The 26,714-nt window shown below is 36.6% G+C and overlaps 1 protein-coding gene and 1 long non-coding RNA gene across 4 annotated transcripts in view; both read left to right on the top strand.

Annotated features, from left to right (window-relative positions):
* The window catches only part of LOC115231275 (LETM1 domain-containing protein 1), a 234,296-nt gene that overhangs the window by 46,238 nt on the left and 161,344 nt on the right, over positions 1-26,714 (top strand). The gene's annotated exons all lie outside the window — the stretch shown is intronic.
* On the top strand, positions 118-19,732 carry LOC118760880. The gene is made up of 3 exons (XR_004997013.1): positions 118-246; positions 6,359-6,364; positions 19,721-19,732. It is a non-coding gene; the product is annotated as an uncharacterized LOC118760880 (long non-coding RNA).

Genomic DNA, 26,714 nt, shown 5'->3' with positions numbered 1-26,714 from the left:
CTAGAATCCTTTTTCTTTTTTCTTTTTTAAAGCATTCCTTCATTTATATCTGTTCCCTCAAATATTTTTTTCGACACTGACATGTGGTCTGTTCAGTGGATATATATTTTCAAATACACTTTCTCCTCAACTTACCACTGAGTTCCATTCCAACTGACTGGTCGTAAGTCGATCTGGTTGTATGTCGGATTTATATTTTTCAACACTATTTTCATTCAAACGCAGCTGATACTTGAAAGTGACTGAGTAGATGCTTGGTCTGAGGGAGGCCTGTGTTGCCAGTTGCTGCCATAGTTATCGAACGCACCACTGCCCAACATCCAAAAATCGATTTTTAAATTTATTTATTTGTTTTCTTTATTTCCTATTTTTTGTGGTCATAATTGCAGATGGTCGTAAGTCACATAGAAAGTGTAGTAAAGAATGTATACCCATTGTTTACGGATTTGTTGACAAGAGAAGTGGCTCCTCCATCAACAAATTGTCTGATTGCTTTATGTTTTAATAGATTTGTGTAATATGAGATCCCTTACTTAAAGAAAAAAGAAAACAAGAAGGGCATCAATGTGTGTGAGTGTGTGTGTGAGTGTACTTCTGGTATTTACTCATGAAACAAATATATTTCTGAAAAATACTTTTCAAAATTTTTTGGTAGATATACTTGATATGTTCTTGGGCTTCATTAAAAAAAAAAAGAAAAGAATATTGTGCCTTCATAATTTTGACTAGTAACGTTTAATCACTCAAATTTCAAACTTTACGACTTAGTTTTCAATATCTGCGTGAATTAGTTTGACTGGGAAGGAGGAGAGATACAATGTATACACACACACACACACACACGCACAATGCTAGTGCCATGTCAAAAGCACCTAGTACACTCTGTAAAGTGGTTGGTATTAGGAATGGGCATCCAGCTGTAGAAACCATGTCAAAATAGACAATTGAAGCCTGGTGCAACACTCCAGCTGGCCAGCTCCTGTCAAACTGTCCAGCCCATGCCAGCATGAAAAACGGCAAAGCAGATCCCAATATTTTTGAATACTCTCAACATTTTTCTAACAATAGCAATATGTTGGTGTTAGGAAGGGCATCCGGCTGTAGAAACCATCCAAAATAGACACTGGGGCATGATGCAGTCCTTGAACAAATCATCATCTTCATCATTTAATATCTGTGTTCTTTCCTGGCATGGGTTGGATGGTTTGACAGGATCTGATGTGTTTAAGGACTGCATCATGTTCCAGTGTCTGTTTTGGATGGTTTCTACAGCCAGATGCCCTTCCTACCACCAACATATTGCTATTGTTAGATAAATGTTGAGAGTATTCACATGAAATATTGGGATCTGCTTTGCCTCTAATTTGGTAAAATTCTACCAACTCCATGCAGTAGTTTATCAATTTGGTTGATAAATTGCTATATTCTTTTCTACTCTAGGCACAAGGCCTGAAATTTTGGGGGAGGGGGCCAGTCGATTATATCGACCTCAGTACACAACTGATACTTAATTTATCAACCCTGAAAGGATGAACGGCAAAGTCGACCTCGGCAGAATTTGAACTCAGAACATAAAGACAGACGAAATACCGCTAAGCATTTTGTTCAGCGTGCTAATGTTTCTGCCAAGCTTGCCACCTTAATAAATTGCTATATTGATTAACAACTATCATAGAAATTACAATTTAAAAGCAATGTAGCTGAAAACCTGTAATATACCATTTTTATATTAACTGGCTTCTCTACTTACACTATAAATGATTATTTATTTTATATGCAGGAAACAGTAACTTTTCTAGTGGGATGAATTTCAAATTAATTTTTGTTAATTTAAGTTGTTTAATTACTTCCCACTTGATAATTAACCTCATCATCTATCTGTTTTTGGAGCAGATGTAAAAGTAAGAAAAACACCCTGGATACAAAAACTGCTATAATTAGTCTTTAGAATATGTGTTGAATCTCTAAGTAAAATCTTATTCCATTTTACTGAAGTGTTTTTCTGTAGCCCCAGTACACCATATTGTGGCTTTGGCTACAATGCAGGCATGGCTATGTAGCTAAAATGTTTACTGGTTTTTTGGTGCAGTTCCATTGTTGCATCTTTGGCAAGTGTTTTCTGCTATAGTCCCTAGTTGACCAGTGCTTTTTGAGTGGAATCAGAAGGCTGAAACTGTATGGAAGCCTATTGTGTGTGTGTGATGCACTCCTTGGCTTTGCTTGTCACCACTTCAGCAAAATAGGGATATGATGCTTACATTCCTTGTTGACACTATGACCATGAATACACTCTTGAATACCATCATCATCATCATCATCGTCGTTTAACGTCCGTTCTCCATGCTAGCATGGGTTGGACGGTTCGACCGGGGATCTGGGAAGCCAGAAGGCTGCACCAGGCTCCAGTCTTATCTGGCAGTGTTTCTACAGCTGGATGCCCTTCCTAATGCCAACCACTCCGTGAGTGTAGTGGGTGCTTTTTACGTGCCACCTGCACAGGTGCCAGGCGAGGCTGGCAACGGCCACGGTCGGATTGGTGTATTTTATGTGCCACCGGCACGGAAGCCAGACGAGGCGGTGCTGGCATCGGCTACGAGTCGGATGGTGCTTTTTACGTACCACCAGACCAGGGATCCTGGCTGGTTCAATTCGATTTCGATTTCGCTTGCCCCAACATGTCTTCGCAAGCAAGGGGGTTGGCATGGGTGCCTGTTGTACGGTCAGATTGGTGTATTTTACGTGCCACCGGCACGGAAGCCAGTGGAGGCGGCACTGGCATCGGCCACGAGTCGGATAGTGCTTTTTACGTACCACCAGACCAGGGAACCTGGCTGGTTCGATTTGATTTCGCTTGCCCCAACATGTCTTCGCAAGCAAGGGGGTTGGCATGGGTGCCTGTCGTACGGTCAGATTGGTGTATTTTACGTGCCACCGGCACAGAAGCCAGTGGAGGCGGCGCTGGCATTGGCCACGAGTCGGATAGTGCTTTTTACGTACCACCAGACCAGGGATCCTGGCTGGTTCAATTCGATTTTGACTTCGATTTCGCTTGCCCCAACATGTCTGCGCAAGCAAAGGGGGGTTGGCATGGGTGCCTGTCGTCGGATGAGGTTCTATATCGACTTCGCTTGCCTCAACAGGTCTTTGTGTCCAAGGGAGGAAAGGCATTCATAAGTGGGCTGGGCTCACTTGTCCTGCCTGGTCTTCTCACGTACAGAATATTTCCAAAGGTCTCGGTCGCTGGTCATTTCCTCAGTGAGGCCTAAAGTTCGAAGGTCGTGCTTCACCACCTCGTCCCAGGTTTTCCTGGGTCTATCTCTTCCACGGGTTCCCTCAACTGCTAAGGATTGGCACTTTCTCACACACCTATCTTCATCCATTCTCGCCACATGACCATACCAGCGCAATCGTCTCTCTTGCACACCACAACTGATGCCTCTTAGGTACAACATTTCTCTCAAGGTGCTAACGCTCTGTCGAGTATGTACACTGACATTGCACATCCATCGGAGCATACTGGCTTCATTCCTCACGAGCTTACGCATATCCTCGGCAGTCACAGCCCATGTTTCACTGCCATGTAGCATGGCTGTTCATACACACGCATCATACAGTCTGCCTTTTACTCTGAGCGAGAGGCCTTTAGTCACCAGCAGAGGTAAGAGCTCCCTAAACTTTGCCCAGGCTATTCTTATTCTAGCAGTTACACTTTCAGCGCACCCACCCCCACTACTGACTTGGTCACCTAGATAACGGAAGCTATCAACTACTTCTAGTTTTTCCCATTGGAAAGTGACTGAAGTTATTTCCTGCAGATTTTCGGAGGTTAATGCTCCTGAGCATCTGCCACATACAAAAACTATCTTCCCAGTTAGCCTACCTTTGACATTGCTGCACCTCTTATGTGTCCATAGCTTACACTGGGTACATCTTATAGAGTTTCTACCTACACCTTTTCTACAGATCGAGCAGGGCCATCTTCCTGAAGACATTTGTGGATTGTCTACCTTCCTACTTATTAGTACTTTGGTTTTAGCTAGGTTGACTCTAAGGCCCCTCGATTCTAAACCCTCCTTCCACACCTGGAACTTCTCCTCCAGCTCTGATAGTGACTCAGCAATAAGAGCAAGGTCGTCAGCGTAGAGGAGCTCCCAGGGACAACCTGTCTTGAATTCCTCCGTAATTGCCTGTAGGACTATGATAAATAGGAGGGGGCTGAGTACTGAACCCTGGTGGACCCCAACCTCTACTTTGAATTCTTCTGTGTACATGTTGCTAACCCTAACCTTACTTACGGCATCTCTGTACATGGCTTGCACAGTCCTCACCAGCCATTCATCTATCCCTAGTTTCCTCATTGACCACCAGATAAGGGATCGGGGGACCCTATCAAAAGCTTTCTCCATGTCAACAAAAGCCAGGTACAGGGGCTTATCTTTGGCTAGGTATTTCTCTTGCAGCTGCCTTACCAGGAATATAGCATCCGTGGTACTTTTCCCTTGCACGAACCCAAACTGCATCTCATCTAAACTAACTCTCTCTCTAATTAGTTGGGCTATGACCCTCTCCGTAACCTTCATTACTTGATCCAACAGCTTGATACCTCTGTAATTATTTGTATCTAGGGCATCACCTTTACCTTTGTAGCAGTTGACTAGTATGCTGCTACACCAGTCATTGGGTATGACTCCTTCGTGTATCACCTGGTTGACTATACGGGTGACTAGGTTATAGCCGACACTGCCAGATATTTTGAGCATCTCTGCAGTAATTCCTGATGGGCCTGGGGCTTTCCCTGTCTTCATGCTTCTAATTGCCTTAGCTACCACGGAACTATCAACTCGGATAGCTGGTCCCTCTGTTGGGTCAACATTCGGCAGACTCTCTTTATCCCATTCATTTTCTTTATTCAGCAACCTTTCATAGCGCAAGTGAACCATCATCCATGCGAACACACTTCTCTCCTACCACATCACGATTCTCTCTCACACACTGTCTTGCAACACGAAATACCTCAAGTCTTTCATCCTCACGGCTCAGAACATTGGCAAATTTTTTCTTATCCGCTTCCCCTCTGGCTAAATAAACCTGTCTCCTAGCTTCCCTTCTGGCTGTCTGATACAATTCCCTGCTACCACCATTCCTCCAGTCCTTCCAAGCCTGTCTCTTTTGTCTAATAGCCCTGTCAACCACAGAGTTCCACCACCATGTTACTCTGGGTCGAGATGGTACTTTGCTCCATCCACAGATCTGGTCAGTGGCTGTCAGCAGATTGTCCCGTAGAAATCTCCAGTTGCCTTCCACATTAAGTGAAGCTATATCCCCTTCTATTTCGTCAAAGGCTTCGAGTAGTATGTGGAATGCAAAAATAAATAGATAAGTAAAACCTCTTGTTTGAAAAGCGGTTGTTGACACAGGAAGGGCATCAGGTCATGAAATGCTGCCTTAAGTGCCTTTCCTGTGCCATCAACCCTAACCCATGGTAGCATGGCAAAATGAACATTAAACCTATAACCAAGGAATAAATAATGTATATTACAGAAACTTTGGAATTGAGAGAATAATGTTTAATTGTATTAGCAACATTCTAATATAAATCTATACCAATACAATACTGATGTTATCTTAACATATTTTGAAGTTAGTTGTTATTTTTAATACATAATGAAGCTTATATTCAATGACATGATAGTTTTACTAATGACATCTTTCACAGTCCACTGCTATCATGTTTTAGTGACAATTTAATATATTAATCATCCTGGCTACTACCAATTCAACATATATATTTTTCTTCTTTTTCATGTTTGTATATATGTTTGACAGCGTTGTAAGGTAACATTTTTTTGGCATAGCAACTCATGTTATATTGTGATGATAATAACATTATATAACAGAGATACCTATACCAACAACAATTTATACTAGAAATGTCTTGTTTTGTCAAAGGTATGTTAGCACAGTGAAAATATCTTCTAAACAATTATGTTCTATATCATGTTTATATCAATAATGGTGACATGTCTGAAGTAATTCAGTCAAGCCTGTCAGACTCACCATTAGGAAGAAACAGTAGTTATGTCCAAATAGAAAATATTCTGTAGCAATGCTAAGATAAAAGAACAAAATTTTCCTCTCAAAGTTGGATCAGCTTACATCAATATATTGATTTTTCCTCGCTTTCTTCCAATCAGGCATTTCTAGTGAATTCTCAAAAGTTGGTTGAAATTACACTTCTCTTTTGTGAAAGACTTCTTGCATATTATTATTATTATCATCATCATCATCATCATTATGTTTTTGGTAGTTTCAGGCAAGTTTTTCATTGCACCACCTGGTGCATTTCTGTGTTCCTAAGGTGTGTGTAATAATTTTGTTGTTATTTGTCATTGTGGAGGGAAGGTGTTTGTGCTACATTTAATTTGCAGTGTTGTCAGATTTGTTTTTTTTTTGTTATTGTTTTTATGATGTTGCTTTTTGTTATATTTTGGTGTTACTTTTTGTTCATCAAAGAAAACTTTTATCATATTAAGAGATTATTTGTAGAATATGTCCTATGTGAGAGATGTATTACCAAATTGTGTCTTGTATAGAATGTGGTCTGTGCTGTACTTTGTACATCTATTTTTGGATTGTGTAAAAATGTTGTTTAGCTCTAGGTAGGTTCTCATCATATAGTTCTATGATGAAAGGCAGTCCAGCCGTGACTACCCCATGTTTTTGCACATATAGGACTACATTGATCAGTGTGTCTTTCCTTTATTAAAATGATAGAGTGTGAGATTTGGGAGATTTTGCATTGGTTTAATGAGATTTGGTGCTATTTCTAGCCAGAAGGTTGGGCTGCTTAGTAGAGGCTCCCTTATCACCTTAATTGTGTAATGTTTCGATCCATAGCATATAATTTTTTACATTTTAGTTCATTGCCTTTTACAGAGTATTTTTATGCCAGTTGGAAAGCTATTTTTCTTTTATATAATTAAATGAGGCTATTTTAAACAATAAATATTTCAAATTGATATTAGCATTTTAGAATGATATACTCACTGATTAGTATATTTTAACTTTATTTCACTTTATTTTAACTCTCTCACAAAAGACCTGTACATATCCCCCTATCATACTTCAGCCTCTCAACACCTGGCATAAAACCATCTTCACCTCCCAAATACTACCCTCTCATCACTTAGTCAAGGAAACTTTTTCCTTTTTCATTCTTTTTTTGTCTTGCAACTTACTTGGCAACCTCACTAGTGCTGGTGCCACATAAAAAAAACACCTTGTACATACTGTAAAGTTGTTGGCACTGGGAAGGGCATCCAACTGTAGAAAACATGCCTATGCAGACATTGAAGCTTGAAGCAGTTCTCTGGCTTGCCAGCTCCTGCTGAACTTTCAACTCAACACAGAAAATGAACATTAAATGATGATTTACTTCAGATATAACCTAAACTTTACATCACATATTTTCATTCAAAATAATCACTTAAACTAGAAACTTGTTTCATATTATCCCTTTACTTTCTCCATGACTTTCTCAAGCTAATGTTTATTTGGATTGGAAAGCTACTTTATTTATTCATTTGCTTTTTCCCCCCTTTGCTCTGATTAGTGACTCCAATATTCCCACCCACCCATCTTAGATTGATCAATTGCTTCATTCCATATTCATATTAACATTAATATTTTGTTCTCGATGTAATTCACTTGTTATTTATCCTCCGCTGTATATTTTCTTTGGCCAATGAAATCACTCTTTTAGTTTTGACATTGTTGTTTTAATATCTCTTGCTTCATAATAATTAATAATTACATACCAACTTCTTTTCTCTCTTTCCAATGATTATTTTGCTTTAACTTTTGGTATCTTTTCTTGTATTAACTGGTTGCTTTACACAAGCTTTTCTTCTATTTTTACGTTTCATTATGTTATATATATATGCATGTATGTATGTATGTATGTATGTACATACACACACACATCTGTCTTTGTATGCATATATATATCTGTGTATGTATGCAAGCGTGGAAAAGCAGACATTAAATGATGATAACAATATATATATATATATATTCCGTCCAATAATACTTTATTTGTTCCACGTCCTCGCGTTGCTGTGTTTTTTTTGTGTTTTCTTGTTTGGATTAACTATATATATATATTGATATTGTTATACTTTATCATCATCATTATCATTTTAACATCCATCTTTTACCATACTTGTATGGGTCAGGCAGAATTCATTGAAATAGATTTTCTATGCTCTGATGCTCTTCCTGTTGCTAACCCTCACATTGGTGACATATGCATATACATACACACAGACTTATGTATGTGTATATAAATATGTGTATATATGTATTTTATATATGTCAATTTCATCTGGGTTTTAATCTGCATTAAAAAGCTTGTCTATGGATTTCAGGTATTAGCAATCAGATACTGTTACATAATGAAAATAGATCATTTTACTGATGATATATCTAAAAATCAATTAATATCCATAAAGTTTATATAAACGTGAACAAGGAGAATAAAGTGAGCAACTTATTTATTACATGATACTGAAATTGTTTAATCGACACTTTACCAGAAGATTATTACTGGAATATTATTATATAATATTCAAAATAATATGCTGAATCAGTATTATTTAAGCAATGCTGGAAAATACCAACTCATCAGGTTGAAATTAGCATTAGATGATATATATATATATATATATATATATATATATATATATATATATATATATATCGCCATGTTGATTCGTTAGCTACTGCACGCATTTTTTTTCTCTCCTTCTTTCTGTGTTTTTTTTCTCTCCGTGTATCTTTCTGTTGAAGAGCGTAGGCTCGAAACGTTAAAGACTTGTTTTATTTATATTTCCTGAGCGCCATACTAATACAATTGTTCGTTTGTTTTCCACCTGCCTTCGTCTTTTGTCTATTTTCATAAAGCTTCCCGTTATATATATATATATATATATATATATATATACCCTTAAATGTTCGAATCTATTCACTAATTCTGCTTGTTCTTAAAATATAACCCTTTCATTTGTTTAACCCCTCGGTACCAAGTTAATTTGTTCGTTACTCTGTTCATTTCTTCAAACCCCGATTGTTTTAAGTCTACTGTCCCCAATCAAAATCTTCGCAGCCCGCCATTCGTTCGCGGTTCGCCCGCCCTCCCACCCCCACCACCCTCACCACCCATACCGGAGAACACTCTGTTTACACCATCCCCACCGGATATCCCCTCTACCACCGCCACCACTACGTGTGTCTGTTCCTCCTACCCCTCCTCCTCAATATACTTTCTCACTATGTATTTTACCCCTGCCTCTCTCCCCCTGGGCAGAAGCAGCTAGCGCTGCAGCTCATCAAACGTCCCACTTAACCTGTTATCTTATGTTCCTCCTGTTTTGAAATGTGTCACTGCCTCAACCGGCTATCTCCTTCCAGCCCCCTCCCCCACTCGTGATATCCTACGTTTTACTTCCTACTTTTCATTCTGTCTAGAACCTGCCACCAACCCTACCTGTCATCGTTTCTCTTTACCCCAAACCTTCCCCACTGGTGCTCCCCTATATTACATGCACCCCCCCACTCTCTCTCCCTCTCTCCTCTCTGCCGGAACCCTCCCCCCTGCCGCAATGCAACGAAAAAAGGCAATAACCGATCGTGGCCGATGCCAGACCCCTCTGGCACCTGTGCAGGTGGCACATAAAAAGCACCCACTACACTCGCGGAGTGGTTGGCATTAGGAAGGGCATCCAGCTGTAGAAACACTGCCAGATCAGACTGGAGCCTGGGGCAGTCCCTGCTCCCCAGACCCCGGTCAAACCGTCCAACCGTGCTAGCGCGGAAAACGGACGTTAAACGATGATGATGATGATGATGATATATATATATATATATAATGATGATGATACACACACATATATTTTACTATTGATAATATGATACCATTGGTTTTATGCAAATACCTTTGCAATTATCCAATCATCATTCGAATAATATTGGAAGTTTTGCCATTTTGTTAGATTGAGTGCAAATGAGATTTCAAACAAAAGTTCATGTGATAACAGATGGTGCAACGACAAAAGATTTAATGAAGTGGTTAAAATATTATTCAAACTATGATTAAATAATTTATCTTTTATCTTTTACTTGTTTCAGTCATTAGACTGCATCTTCAATTTTTAGTTGAATGAATCAACTCCAGTACTTATTTTTTACACCTGGTATTTATTCTATCAGTCTCTTTTGCCAAACTGCCAAGTTATGGGGATGCAAACACACCAACACTGGTTGTCAAGCAGTGGTGGGGGACAAACACAGATGCAAAGATACACACACACACACACATAGATATATACATACATATATATATATATACACACACACACACACACACATATATATATATGTGTGTGTGTGTGTGTAAAACATTTGAGCGAGATTGTTGAGCTGGCTCCTGTGCAGGTGGTACTTAAAAATCATCATTTGAGCATGGCTATTGCCAGTACCGCCTGACTGGCCCTCATGCTGGTGGTACATAAAAGCACACACTACACTCTCTGAGTGGTTGGCGTTAGGAAGTGCAGCCATCTGGTTCGCCAGTCCTCAGTCAAATCGTCCAACCCATCCATGCTAGCATGGAAAGCAGACATTAAACGATGATGATCATAATGATGATATATATATATATTTATATATATATACACATGGTGCCAAAAAAATGAAGATCAGGTGAAAAAGACCAAATGCAGTATGTATTATTATGTTGATGTTCAGGAAATGAGAGAAAAATGAAAAGAATATCTTTTATGTTTTGAGTATTCACTCTTCCTTTGAAAGAAAGAATAGACAAAGAGAGAAAAAACAGAAAAGGCAAATGGAGATAAGGAACTACATTTTGATCAATTTGATATGTGACAGTCATCAGGTGTCTTATTCCTGGGTGAGTATACTGCAGCAGATTAGATTCGAACTAAGCATCTTTATTTCTAAACTAAGCATCTTAATGTTCTTATTCACTTGGCCATTTACTTATGACAGTTGCGGATCAAACTGATTGAACAGTAGTGTAACTACATAATGAAGCATTATTTATCTCTAAAGGTGAGGTTAATAGATTGAATAATTATAATTATAATCTTATTAATGGCAACTCGTCTCAAACACTTGGTCATGTATTTAAATATTCTGTCGGATATTATAAGCAGTCTCTAACATTTGTTAGTTCTATTGAGTACATGTTTAAGTGAATAACATTCTTCAAAATCTTATTAGTCTTGTAATTAGAATATTAGACCCATTTTCTTCATTGGTATGCTGATTGCCTCCTCTAGGTATGGGCATATTAGTGGGAATGAGCAACTATAATATTGTATGATGACATAAATTGAACAGACTTTAGTACGGATGACAATTTCTCTTAAATTTTGTGTCATCCTAACATCTGATTACACTGCATATCTTCCTCAGTTATCTTCTGCCATAGGTATTTTTCTTTGCCCTTTGCAACAAGGTTCATTGGTCAGTAGGTGTAGATTACAAGGAAGAAGACTCCAGTTCTTACCAGTTGAGAGTTTCCATAATTCACTATTAGTAGTGAAGACCTTCAAGTCTTGCAAAGGACATGAGAACTCCATAGTACTGGTGCTATGTAAAAAGAATGTAGCATACTCTGTAAAGTGAGTGGTGTTAGGAAATGATATCCAGCATAAAAACCAAGCCAAAAATGAAGCAATCAAGTGAGTTACTGTCTTCTGACTCTTGTATGTGATTAGTATCCCTCAAATATCTACTGACTCCAACAATGGCAACCTGTCCAATCCATGGTAACATGGAAAGTAGACATCTGATGCTGACAAAGTTGATGATGCTACCACCAGCTAGTGGTTAGTTTGTCTTTGCAGATTGGCAAATAGGCAACATTTCTTCAGTCTGTGAAACAGTCTTAGCTTCTAGCAACCTGTCAATTAACATCAGGAGTCATTAAATAACAACAATAATAGTTTCAAATTTTGGCATAAGATCAGTAAATTCATGTAACGGAGTAAGTCAATTATACTGACCCCAGTGCTCAACTGGTACTTATTTTATTAACTCCGAAAGGAGGAAAAGCAGAGTCAACCTCAGCAGAATTTGAACTCAGACTGTAAAGATGGACAAAACATCACTAAGCATTTTACCCAATGCGCTAACAATTCTGCCTTAATTAAAAAACAACAATAATACCAACAACTACAACAAAGCTCGCAACTTAATGAACCCCTGTTTGTTACTCTACATTAATATTAGGAATTTACTAAAAGGATGTGGCATTGTTGTCGTTTAACCCTGTTGTCGTTTAATCTGAGCAGATTTAATATCAGAGGTACTTTACCTGTGATCATCCTATCTTGTTCTGTTTTTGCAGACACTGTAGTGCACCTTGGATCACATCATCTACTGTGTCCTTTCCCTTCTGTATGACAGTGCTCCACAACCAGTATTCCGCGACACACTGGTGTGCCTCTAGAGAATGCTAGGTGTGCCACAGTGTAACCTGAATATAATTTTTTTCCCTATACTTTTAGTTATACTTTTAGTTCAGGTGTGCTGATGAATTTTGAAAAGAATATAAGTGTACCACAATTGAAAATAGGTTGCGGAGCACTGCTGTATGACATGAGGTGTAATCTGAAAGCGACCTGGCTGTTATTTCTAGCTAGCCGTTTGACTACATAGAGTTTTTCTTGTTGGCTTGTTAAATGTTATTTAGGAAACTGAAGCAAGAATTCTTAAAAGATTAGTGAGCTACTCAGCTCTTGTCAAATTAGTTAACCTCCCAGCAATTAACCATAATTTGAAATTTTATTTTGTCTTGTTTTTCTTTGATTTTATTCAATTCTTTAGTTTTACGTTAACCTATTTGAAAACTTGCTGTGAGAAATTGTGTTATTGAAAGAATATTCTGCTAGTTTTCTTTTCATTAAAGCTAACACTAAAGTTAGAATTATGCAGATAACACCTTATTATAGAAGAGTTGACTTGGATATATCTCCATTTCAGAGAAAACTGTGAATATCCAACCAGAAAATATTCTGTAGTAATGCCAAGATAAAGAAACCAGATTCAGTCTCAAAGCTGGATCAGCTTACATCAATATATTGATTTTTCTTGCTCTCTTCCAATTTTGCACATCTCGTAAATTCTAGAAAGTCTGCTGAAATTGTGGTTCTCTCTACAAAAAAAAAGAATGACTTTTGCATATTAATCTTAGTAAGGTAACTGGAAAGACTTTTTATGTGCTTTTACTAAACAGCTTGCTCTTTTGAGATTTGATAAACAGGTAAAAACCTTTATTAGCTAACAGATAGCATTCCAACCTCAATGTGGTATTTTTAACATAGCTCTTATCTTATTTATAGAGGTGAAAATGGCTGAACAGATCAGGTATCAGCCTGCTAGCTCACTGTGACTTTGTCTTCTACTGCTGACATTTTGTTTTGTTTCTATGAAGGACACTTAATTCTACTTGCCCCATTTTACCCAGACTTTTGCTGCAATAGATGAGATTTGTTTCATGTTTAATTCAGTAAATGCCAGTCAGACTTATCAATAAGCTAAATGTTCTGATCTGATCTGATCTGATCTAGGACACTAAATAATACTGCTAAAATTATATAATATCATTCACTGAAATGAAGATGGAAAAAAAAAATAATAAAGATATTTATACTCCACTTCAGTCAAAAGATTTCTTGACAAATGTTACTTCTTGTTATGTTATCTTTGAAAGGTGACAACTTCAAATTTCTTTGCTTTTTCATTTTTATCTAAATTACTATAGCTCCAGGTCGGTCAAAGTATTGTGAGCAAATTTGGTAGACAGAAACAGAAAAGAAGCTTATAATATATATATATATAGGCATGGGTAGGTGGAGGCTTGGCTGTGTAGTAAGAAGTTTGCTATCCAATCACATGGTTCCATGCTCAGTCCCACTGTGTGACATTTTGAGGAAGTGTCTCTACTATAGCCCTGGGTTTACCAAAACCTTGTGAGTGGATGTGGTTGAGGAAAAACTGAAAACCCATCATATATTTATGTGTGTATTTGTGTCTAATTGTCATGACATCATGTAAATCATTGTCACTGTCATAGAAGTAATGTCGTTCATTTCCAGTATTCTGCAAAAATATGTCTGGTCATGGGGAAGTGTTACTTTGCTTGGAAATAGGTAAGACAGCAAGAGCATCCAGCTCTGGAAAATCTGCATCAATAAATTCCATTTGACCCATGCAAGTTGACATTAAAATGAAATGATGAAGATGATGATGGTGTGTGTGTGTGTGTGTGTTGGAAACAGGTGAGGGTTAGTGACAGGAAGGCCATCTGTTTATAGCAAACTCTGCTTCAGCAAATTCTGTCTGACCCATGCAAGCATGGAAAAGTGGACATTAAATGACGATGTAATAAATTATATGGTGTAAGGAGCACATTTAACTCTGGTGGTAGAAGTTTGGTGAAAGTATAGTTGTTGGAGTTTAATGGGGATAGATAATGTTGCAATAACAGCTATATCTGTTGGACAACAGGTTTCCTTTTGTTTTTATAAAAGGCAGGACTTTATGAGAAGGAAGATGCTGTAAAGCAGTGAAATACAACTGATTAACCTTTAACATGTATAGGCACATCGTGCTGCCATATAAGTTTTCTCCGCTGTAGCTGCAGGCGCATTGTATTGCATTGAGAAGGGAGAAAACTTGTATGACAACATGATCTGCCTACAGTGTGCTAAAGGTTAATAATGTGCATGTACAGTGATTGGAGAGGAATGAAATCAGTATAGTCTTTTGGATTTACTAGATTAACTTACATGAACAAGTGAGGCCTGACAAGAAAATGGTTGGGGAATGAAGAAATAAGACGCATACAGAAGAGATGAGGTAGAGCTGTCACAATTGTCAGGTCATTTAATGCTTTTATATTTATATACATACATACATACATACACACACACACACACACACACACACACACACACACACACACACACACACACACACACACACACACACACGTGTGTGTGTTTACAATATTAAAAGTTAACAGTTTTACCCTTGGCTAGACTGTTTATGACACAGTCATGAATATCTTAATCAAGGGTAAAATTCAAAATAGATTGTCAACCTTTAATACAATAAACATATCTATCTACTCTACCCAATGTATTGGGTTCTATATCAGGTTAAATTTGCACTGTGTAAACTGTATATTTGTATATACTTTACAACTTTTTCATTATGATTCATTATTGTATCATCATCATCATCATTTAATGTCCATGTTCCATGCTGGTATGAGCTGGACTGTGATTATATTTCAGTGTGTGTATGATCCAAATAAGAAGACAAAGAAAGATTTTATCACATTTTTAATGACCATTTACAATTGCTTCTGTAACCATTGTGTTTTCAACACCAGTTCATGCAATAGTTCCAAGTGAAAATTTATATTATATTTTGGTTTTAAACGTCAGAGTAATACTTCTTCACATCTGCATCAAGCATACTTGTTTGTGTGTGTGTGTGTGTACGTATGTATGTATAAAACACAGCTGTCACTTGCAAACAGTTATGACTTAATAGTCTGTACTGTTCTTTCAATAACTGTTTAAGGTGCCTTTGAAGTAGTCATGAATGCACCTACTCTTGACTCAGTGGAGCATCAGTGATGTGACAGATGGAGGAAGAGAGGGCTGTGCAAGCATTCAGCTGGTACTCATTAGGGTGGAGCAATGTGAAATGAAGTGCCTTGCTCAAGGACCCAGTGTATCAATCAATCCTTACAATTATGTGCTTCTCACCATAACCACTAAGACGAATTCCTTCACACACACACCTTACTTTTCCTGTTAGTTCTGATGTGTATAGCTAATTTTAGGGGATTTAGATGACAGACACAAGGCAAAGTTAAATGATATTCTCCATAGATGCTGAAGATATTTGTTCAATGTAAAAAAGATTTAAAGCTGAGTTTGTAGATCTATTTAACATTTAAACAATATATTTCTGTGATGATGAAAATATAGCAGTTTGCTATTATCTGACATATCCAGTTTAGGCAATCATTCACATCCACAGTTGAGTGAATATTTTTAAATGTGCATTCCATGTTGATGATGATAATGAAATTCTAACCAGTGTTAAATGTTAAAGAAGATAGATATCAAGAAATTTGCAAGTTTAGCTAGTATCCTGATCTGTTTAAAATGTTCCTGAACATAACATCGTGATGAGATGAACTGTGTAATTAATTTATTTTTGTTCTGAAACTGATGTCTTTAAAAAACAGAAACAAGATATATGTTGTTAGAAAGAAATATTCTGCTTTCTTATAGAAGCTCTTGTAGAAATAGATATTTCACTGTCTTGATATTTTTTCGAAAGAGTCTCGGTGTGTTCCTCTTTTTTTCTTTTTTTTTTGTCTCTCCTGTTAGCGTTTCAGTTATTGGATTGTGGCTGTGTTGGGACACTGCATTGAAGGGCAAACAAATCAACCCCAGTGCCTATTTTTAAGACTGATACTTATTCTTCATGCCTGTTGTCAAGCACAGGTGAGGCAGAGGACAGACAGAGATAGTCTCTCTCTCTCTCTCTCCCCACACACACACGACAAGCTTCCACACAGTTTCTGTCATTCAAATTTACTCACAAGGCATCAGTCACCCCAGAGCTACAGAAGACATTTGCCCAAGATACTGTATGACAGGACTGAACTCAAAACCACAGGATTACAAAACAACCTTCTTAACCACACAGCTATGTTATGTATGTCATGTGTTTATATATCAATTTGTTAATAATTAGGTGCTAGTACAATTTTCACATCAGGAATAAAGTAAATTGAATCAAAGCCTAGTTTATTACTGGTATTAATTTTTTTTTTATCTTAGAGAATAAGGAAAAGAAAAGTTGATTACCATCTGCACAAATTCTTCTAAATAAATTTATATATTTGTTCTTTATGTGCATGCATGCACGTGTGTGCATGTGCATGCATGTGCCTATGTATGCATGTGCATGAATGTGTGTGTGTTATTATATAATATAAGGCTATTAATTTTATGCTGTTTTATTCAATTGCAAGGAATTCTAATTTGCAAAAGAAGACTGCCTTTCTAGCAATTTCATCTGTACTTTTTGTGTTGCTATTTGAAAGGGTGATAAAATTATCACATTTATTAATGTCGGATACATATTACATAAGATAATGTATAAATTGTAATTATCATAATTATTTTCACACACATACATAGATATGTATGTTCAGTAAAAAAATAATACAATTAGTCTACATTAGTTTATTTTTCTAAACATTCTCTCAATAAGACTAACCAAGACTTACATGCTGCAGAAATAGATATTGTTACTAGTTGGATCCTTTTGGTATCAACCTACCTGAAATAGCTCCTGGTTTGGTGATACAACTTTTTGTTTTAAAATGGTGTCAGTTAGAACTTTCCATCAAAATTTCATGCTAATTTATGTTTAACATGCCAGCTTAATAACAACGAAGTTATTATGATAAATTCTTTGTTATTTTCAAGATTAATTGAAACTCCGCATAAAAAGCACTGGTGATGGTGCTGCATAAAAGGCATTGGTGCTGGTGTCACATAAAAACCACTCTGTAAAGTGGTTGACATTAGAAAGGGCATCCAACTGTAGAAACCAAGTCAAACCAGACGATGGAACCTGGTGCAGTTCCTGGCTTTGCCAGGTGCTGTCAAATTGTTCAACTCATGCCAGCATGGAAAATGGATGTTAAATGACGATGATAATGATGATGATGGAAGTGTATTTCAACAGGAATATAGTAATGAAATGGCTAATCTCTCTAATCTAGCAGTCAAATATTTATTTTCTTTTATTTTTAACTCTGCACCACAAGTTCTCCTTAGTATTTGATGTAGGCTACCTTACAACTATAACCCAAATTAAGACCTTGTGTTGGCTATCAAATTGAAAGATCAAAGCTTTTCTTCAGTTCAATAGGATGTTTGCATACATTATGACAGAATCTTTATTCTGCTCGTCTGAAATTCTTTACAATGAAAATTCTTTGCTCAGCTGTAACTATAGTTTCCTTCTGGCTGAAAATGTGATCAAACTTTGGTAAAGGAATAGTATAAGTAACTGGAACTGAAACATTTGACATTCACATAAAATCTCAATTTTGACTGATTCATTTCAAACAGGATTTATTTTCTTTCATGGAAGGCCAAGATTAGATCTCATAACCTTAAGCTACCAAAGATCAGCAATTATAGACTAAATGAGCCGTTCCGTTACTGAGTCATCATCATGTCTTTGATTCTAGTCTTAGCTTTCTTGGTAAGCTTTATAGTTGTAACCATCTTGTCAGTGAACAGTATGTTGTTGTAAGGGATTAACTATTGTAATTTATGTCTGGAACACTTAAAATAATGAGGATTTATTAGAGAGAAGGTTTAGCTAGTGTAGGTCAAGCACCTTATGTAAAAGCTTCCTAATTGACTTCGGATTATAAAGTTACTTATAAACACCATTAGTAAGGATTTCGCTGGCTTAACTGCTAAAGAATTCTGCCAGAATCCCAAAAGATTTGGGCGTCTTTTCCATTTAGCTGGTTTGTTAAATTTTCTTCATCTTTTGATTCTTCAATCCAAGCTTAATAATGTGTTTAACATTGTTTGTCTGTTTCTATGTGACTGGCATACATTCAGGAACTGCTACTCATACACTTTTACTCTGCTTATATCTATTGCATTTTCGTTTCTATTCATCGACACAGTTGTCTGCTATTTAAACAGCTGAGAGTTGTTTTATAAAGCAATGTCAAAGTTTACCTTAATTTCAGTTTCCCCTATTTTAGTACCAATCCTCGCATGTGTGTGTATGTGTGTGTGTTGTATGTCTGTACATGTATTTGTTTACAATAATTATTTTAACTACTTGTCATTAAATTCACTCATTTTCAATTCAAAGACCTTGTTTCTTTTTACTAATCCACCTAGAGCTCTCACTCCTCCTTTGTACACACACACACACACCTGTCTTTCTGTCTGTCTGTCTGTCTGTCTGTCTCTATCACTCTCTCTATGTATGTGTGTGTATATGTATATATATATATATATATATATATATATATATATATATATATATATATAACTGAAATTAATCATTCAAGTAGCTGCACAGCCACATCTGTGTTTATTAAAAAATTCATTAATAACTTCATGGTTCTGTGTTTGATCGTGCTGTGAGGCATCTTGAGCAAATGTTATTTGTGGTATCCTTGGATTGAGCCATATACTGTCAGTGAAATTTGTTAACCAAAAACTGTGTAGAATTTCACTCCATGTGTGTGTGCGTGTGTGTGAGTAATATTTTTGACAAATGGCTTTATGTTGATTAGTAAGTTTAGTAAAGCACATTCACAGTTTGGGCCATCTGGTGTCATGTATAGTTGGGGTATATTTCTGCTGGATCAGGAATTCCGAGTGTTTGTTGAGATAATAATAATCAATGAATGAAACGGAACATGGACTTAGCATTAGTCTTTATTCAGTGCGACATATTTAGTAGGACACCACTTTATGTATGCAAGTACCTGATGTGACCCAGACTGCTCAGATCAATGCAACACAATTGGATGCACAACATCCTACCCATGAAGGACAGTCGCAAGAGGGGTCGAAACAATCGTTGTACTCAAAGACTAATGCCAAATCCATCTTTCACTTCATTCATTTATTATTATTATTATTATTATTATTATTATTATTATTGAGTGAGAGAGCAGTGCATGCCATCAAAGTGACACTGGGATAAAATATATGAAGCCCAGTATACCCATCATGACTACCTGTCTGATAAGGGTACACCAGGCACATGCGTCACAACCCTATGTGCATGACATGGTGATCTCATATCAAGATAAACAGCGCATGACCTTGCAGGTAGGGCCCAGTTATAATTTTCTTTTGGTTGACTAGCCCATTCCACTCAAAAGGTCCCTGAATAAGGATTGTTTAAGGATGTTGAACAAACCACCCATATTTCCAAAGGTGAATTATCCAAACCTCTAAGATGCTCCCCAACTACTTCTGCTTGTGATCAGAGATGCACATATCGTCAGCCACTAAGGGACCTGCTCAACTGATTTAGGTCAAACAACTGACAAGCAAATCTGTGGTATTGAGCAGAATATTTGCTGTAGCCCATCTTTTATGCCAAGACAAAACAATGTACATGATAACACTTCCAATCAGTTAAGATCAGGAGCCATGAGAGCCACTGTCTGGTACTGCATTATAATAATATAATAATTATATAATAATAATATAATAATTATTATATATAATATATATATATAATATATAATAATTATTACTATTATATACATATATATATATATATATATATATATATATATATATATATATATATATTATATATATATATATATATATATATATATATATATATATATATGTATAAAGGCAGCGAGCTGGCAGAATTGTTAGCACACTAGGCGAATTGCTTAGTGGTATTTCGTCTGCCGCTACGTTCTGAGTTCAAATTCCACCGAGCTCATCCTTTCGGGGTCAATAAATTAAGTACCAGTCAAATACTAGGGTTGATGTAATCGACTATCCTATCCCCACAAATTATTTTTGCAGTATTTCTCAGAATTAATTGTCTGGTTACTTGGGAGAAGCTCATTGTACAGAATTCCTTTCCAATCCCACCAGACACAAAGCAAGACTTTTTTAGGGTGAAGACCCGCTTTTGGGGTGGCTAAGGGTGGCTCATGTCACTTACTCCAGGGTCGCTTTCTCTGAACATTTCGGTAGATAATCCATTTCTCATCACCTGTCACAATTTGCTCTAAAAAAAGCGTGTTTTCATTCCATTTATAAAGCGAATCATAGATGGAAATGTGATCCAATAGGTTCTTCTCACTCAACTCATGTGGTACCCAAACATCATAGCAATTTGTGTACCCATGCTTTACCAGGTGCTCATGAATGACAGATTTTGATAGGTTGAGGCTTTCTGCCAATTCTCGGGTTTTGCAATGTGGGTTATTGTCAATTAATGACTTGATTTGGTCATCAACTGTAGTGGATGGTCTACCTGATCACTCTTTATCAATAAGGCTACAATCTCCAGCTTGGAACCTTGCGAACCACTTCTGTACAGTTCTTTCAGATAAAGAAACATCACCGTAAACTGTGCATATTTCTTTGGTTGCTTGTGAGGCATTTTTCACTTTACGGAAAAAGAGAAGCATCAAGTGCCGAAAATGAACTTTCTTATCTTCCATTTTAAAAGGTTACAGAATTAACACAGGTTATAGGAACATAAACCTTTGTTGTGATGCCATCTTGGAAATCTCCAGCACGCATGTGCAGGGTTGGAATCTTCCGGAAGGTCTGCCGGAAGTTCCCTCATGCGCATGCGCAGAAAACTAGCAGCAGCGAAATTCTCTTGTATCTCTCTCTTGGACGCTAGCAGCTGAACGATACACACGTGTCTCCAGTAGCTCTCTTGAGCTGCTACCTCGTGGCACATCCCTGCTATGCTTGAATGGGCAGGATTGATTCACTCCACTAGATTACTGCCAATAAGCTCCTAGGTTGCCGATTTGCCCAGAGGAAGGAAATGTTTATATTGCGAATCAAAGAATAAATATTTATACTGTTGAAGTTAACGGAAAATCTTGACTCTTTCTTCAATTAATATTTGATGTAAAGGATGCGAGCAGCACCCATCTGCCTAGCAAGTTCTACGTACATGACAATACTAAACAATTCTAAATGATAACATAACTCCAAATCTAATCAATAAAAATTTCTCCAAAACACCTCTCCATCACAACCCACCCTACAAGCTAATTACCACCCCATTCAAACCTACATACCCAAGGAAAACTTTTACTCAGCAGAGACTATATAAAGCTATCAGTCTGAAAATGGTTTAGCTTGCCAAAACTTTTAAGTCACTGTCAATATATATATAGAGTGGTTAAAATTTACAGAAAAGCAAAAAGTGAAGACGGGTGTATAAACAAGAAACAGGTGTATTAGTTTAACACTCAGGAAGGTGAGAAATTCTTTTATGTTTCAAGCCTACACTCTTCAACAGAAAGCAACATGAGGAAATAAACAGAGAGAAAATTTAAAAAATTTTTGGAGCTAGCGGTCAATTATGGCAGGGACAAGCGAAAGAAAGTGGCATTATTTAATAATATAGTTTCATTCAGCTTCATACAACTTAAAGTGTCATAAAACTTGTAAGTTGCATGGGGCTAAGTCATCCTGTTATTGAATAACACACACATATATAATAAATAATATATAATATATATATATACCTGCATATATGGGTACAGGACGTCACCAATGGTAAAAATAACAGGAAATACGTAAACAACGAGAAAAAAATGGAAAACAGGGAAAGTAAACACAGGGAAAGGACTCTTCATCAGTTGTCGGCTGTCTATCTCATTTCAAACATTCAATGACAACACTAGTCTTCAAAGACAGTTGCTCCCACAAATTCTTAAATAAAATTTAGGATTTATGGAGGGTCAAAGTTGGGAACAAAAACATGATAGTGGAGACAACAAGGATAGTGGAGACAAACAAGGAAACTGGATGAAAACAAACATGGAGGATCATTAGACCAGAGCGAGAGGAAAATAGTGAATGCTGGGAGAAACATTTTTTGAAAAGAGAAAAGATAGAAGAGCGAGAGAAAAAACACATCCGCTCTTTTGAAGAAAAAGATGGTCACAGTGCCCCCTGACTTGCTCCCATGCTGGTGGCATGTAAAAAGCATGATCTGAATGTGGTCAATGCCAGTGCTCCTTGTCTGGCTGCCGTGCCTTTGGCACATAAAAAGCACCATCTGAATGTGGTTGATGCCGGTGGCATGTAAAAAGCACCCACTACATTCTCAGAGTGGTTGGCATTAGGAAGGGCATCCAACTATAGAAACATTGCCAGATCAGATTGGAGCCTGGTGCAGCCCACTGGCTTTCCAGACCTCAGTCAAACCATCCAACCCATGCCAGCATGGAAAGCAGGCGTTAAACGAGGATGATGATGTTACATGTATGTGTGTGTGAGTGTGTATTGCTGTAAATGACCCCCCCAAAATCATTTTGTGTGGATGACAACTGTTAAAAAGTATCAAAAGTCTATTATTGGTTGACAAAATTCATCAGCACACTGGTGGATTGCACATCTGTATCACATGATTTCACCATGTTACTGATCATCAGTGGCAACTAACCAAGCACTGAATACCACACAGAAAATCAGTCAAACCAATATAGAATAATACTGACCAAACAGCCAGTGGTGTGATGAAAAACTGGCGAGTTGTGTATAAATTAGCTATTAATGACAGTAATAGTTTTTGTTACAGATATTAATCAGCACACCCGACCTAACTTGGATGTGTTATTTATAATGTCTAGGACTGTTGTAAATGTCTCAGAAAATCATTTTGTGTAGATGACAAATGCTAAATGATTTGGTAAAATCATGTGATATGGTAGTGCCATCTGCTGGTGTACTGACGGAATTTTGTCAATTAATATTTAGAATTACAATGCTTTTTAATGTTTGTCATCTACATGAAATGTTTTGTGGGGGCATTTACAATACCCTAAAGTATAATAAACAAAACATCCAATATATATGTCATAAGAATTTAAAAACTTTGAAAGAACATGAAATAATTCATTTTTAACTTTAGAACTTAAAGTAGATAAAGCTATAAATAATAAAGTGTAAATATAGCCATGCTTACAGAAGATGGGGATTCAGGTGCCATGGATAGCCTTCAAATTTTTCTATCCAAAGGGGTGTTTGACCCAACATCTTACATGCTATTATTTATAGCTTTATCTACTTCAAGTTCCACCATTTAAAAATGTATAGAAAAACATAGATAAAAATAATGTCAGGAGGTTCAAGAGTTGAGTATATATATATATTTATTTAGCCACATGACTTTTATCGAGTTACAACCGTTTCACAACCTTCATGTAATATTGATTTCAGTATGTAAGAAATTATATTAATTACACTAATGAAAATAAAGAAAGCTAGCTCATCAGATCACTGGAACATCATTGTTCAACATATGTACTACTCATTTATATAAATGTGTGTGTGTTGATGTATGTTTGTGGATGTGTGTGTGTCTTTGGGTGTTCACATTAGTTGTCATTTTCTCTGCTATAACTAGATCATTCTTTAATATTGTCAGTACCTACTTTTATTTTGACCATTCCTTCTTCAGAAATTCCATATTTTTTCCCTTCCTTTATTTTAACCTACACCTCTAAACTCCTCAACATCTGCACCTACCTCAAATAGGTTGCTTCCATTACAATATGTTAAAATTCTGTGAGCACCATCTGTCTTTCTTACAAACAACCACTCTGTGTTAGTGAATAAGATGTCCCTTTATGATAAATATTTAATACCTAACCCTGCCCTGAAATTCCCAAAAGTTACTCCAATTAAATCAGACAGATGCCCCTGAAATATCCATTTTAGCACACAGCCCCACTTAGTAATCCCCAATGATATCTCTATTTATATAAATATCACCTTTATGGAAATAATCAACACAACAGCCCCATTTTAACAGATTGCCTGTCCCTTTCTCTTAAATTTTTGCCAGAGAGCTTTGAATTGATTATCCCCTAGTGCCTAATCCCATATTAACTTCTTTATCTGTAAGTATGACCACCCCTGAGCATAACAAATCTCTGTGCTGTTTATTAGTGAATAGTATTTTGTGTATTAAAGTTATTTTTTTCTTAATTAGTGCAATTTACCCTCATTCCTTACTACTTCTGTATTGTTTTCACATTTTATATCTACTTAAATAAAATTCTTGATATCTCTATCTCTAATTACACTATGTTGTTTCACATTTTACCTCTAGTTATTCAACATTGTTTTCACATTTTCTTCTATTTATACCATATTTTTTCACATATTTTCCTCTCATAATATCTTTTTACTTCTATTATACCACAGTTTCATATATTTTACTTCTGATCATGCCATAGTTTCAAATTTTTCTACTAATTACACCTTATTTTACATTTTACCTCTAGTTGTACCTCATTCTCATATTTTACCTTTATTATACCACATTATTTCACATATTTTACCTCAAATTATACCATAGTCTACATTTTGTTTTTAATTAAGCCACATTTTTACACATTTTATCTCTAATTCCACCATAGTTTCATATTTTTTACTTCTACACTATTTTGTTTCATATTTTATCTCTAATTAGATCACAAATTTTGTTTCACATTTTACTTCTAATTACATTACATTGATTCACATTTTAACTCTAATTATATCATACTATTTCACATGCTTGTAATTACATTTTGATGTTTCACATTTTTACCTGCAATTATACAACATTGTTAAGCATTTTTCATTTCTTTATACCATATTGCTTCACATATATTACCTCTATTCATACTAATTCTCACAGTTTACCTCTAATTAGACCACCCTGTTTCTCTCTGTATTTCTAATTAAACCTACTTGTTTCACTTAAACACTGTACAAATCTGACAATGCTAACAACTGTCTCCACAATGAGCTACAGAATACATTTTTCTCATCTTTTCTGTCCACTTAATAGCACTCGCTATAACTAGACAATATTCTGATGTCCTTTTACTGGTTTCAGTTATTAGCCTGTGCCCATGCTAGAGCACCACCTTTAATGGTTTTATTTGATCACATCCCCCTGTTCTTTTAGGCAACTAAACATAAACACACATACACACACACATAAAATAGATTTCCACATAATTTCTTTCTACCAAATTCCACTCAAAGCAATATAAAAATCAACTGCCCAAGGTTCCACCCTGTAAGATTGAACCAAGAAGCATGTGGCTGAAAATAAACTTCTTAATCGCAGAGCTGTACTAGTAGCAAGTAATTCTGCAATCCACTGCCCTCTTTCTCCCTTCTTTCAATTCAGTGTTTTGGCCATTGTATGTAAACCTATCTCTATCCACATTTTACCTTTGGTTACCATCACCTCAAATGGAAAATAATTATGAAACATTATCTCTGCCTGCTTATTCTTTAGTCAGTGAATAACAGAGGTGTGCAAAATATCTACATTTACCCACTCTGTTTTATTCACAAACTAAAATAAAAAGAAGCATAACCATTACCTATAAGTGAGTATGATTTGGTAACATGTACCATGCTTTCACTAATTATTTTAGGTGCCTGTTTATTCGTAAACTGACATAGAGAACCTTTCAGACCTCCTATCCTGACTCTAGCAGAACATCAAGGAGGCGACAGCTGAAGTAAAAAAAAGGGCTGTACCAACACTAGTACTCCTAATTTTTCAATTGAGTAGACTGGAGCAAGTGAAACAAAGTGCTTTGCTCAAGGAAACAGTATGCCGTTCCATCCAAGGATGAAACCCACAACATTATACTTATGACCCCCAACACTCTAGCCATTAAGTCATGTGAAGAGAAAGCAAAATATAATTCATTTGCTTGCATTTATTTGTTACCTCATCCATGTTACTACAATCAACACAGGAACTACCTCAATTCCTCTATCATTTGTAATTCTCTCTAC

This window comes from Octopus sinensis, linkage group LG2 (assembly GCF_006345805.1).
Source record: "Octopus sinensis linkage group LG2, ASM634580v1, whole genome shotgun sequence".
Classification (NCBI taxonomy): domain Eukaryota; kingdom Metazoa; phylum Mollusca; class Cephalopoda; order Octopoda; family Octopodidae; genus Octopus; species Octopus sinensis.
Note: the sequence above shows the minus strand (reverse complement) of the source record. Positions and strands in the feature narration are given on the sequence as shown.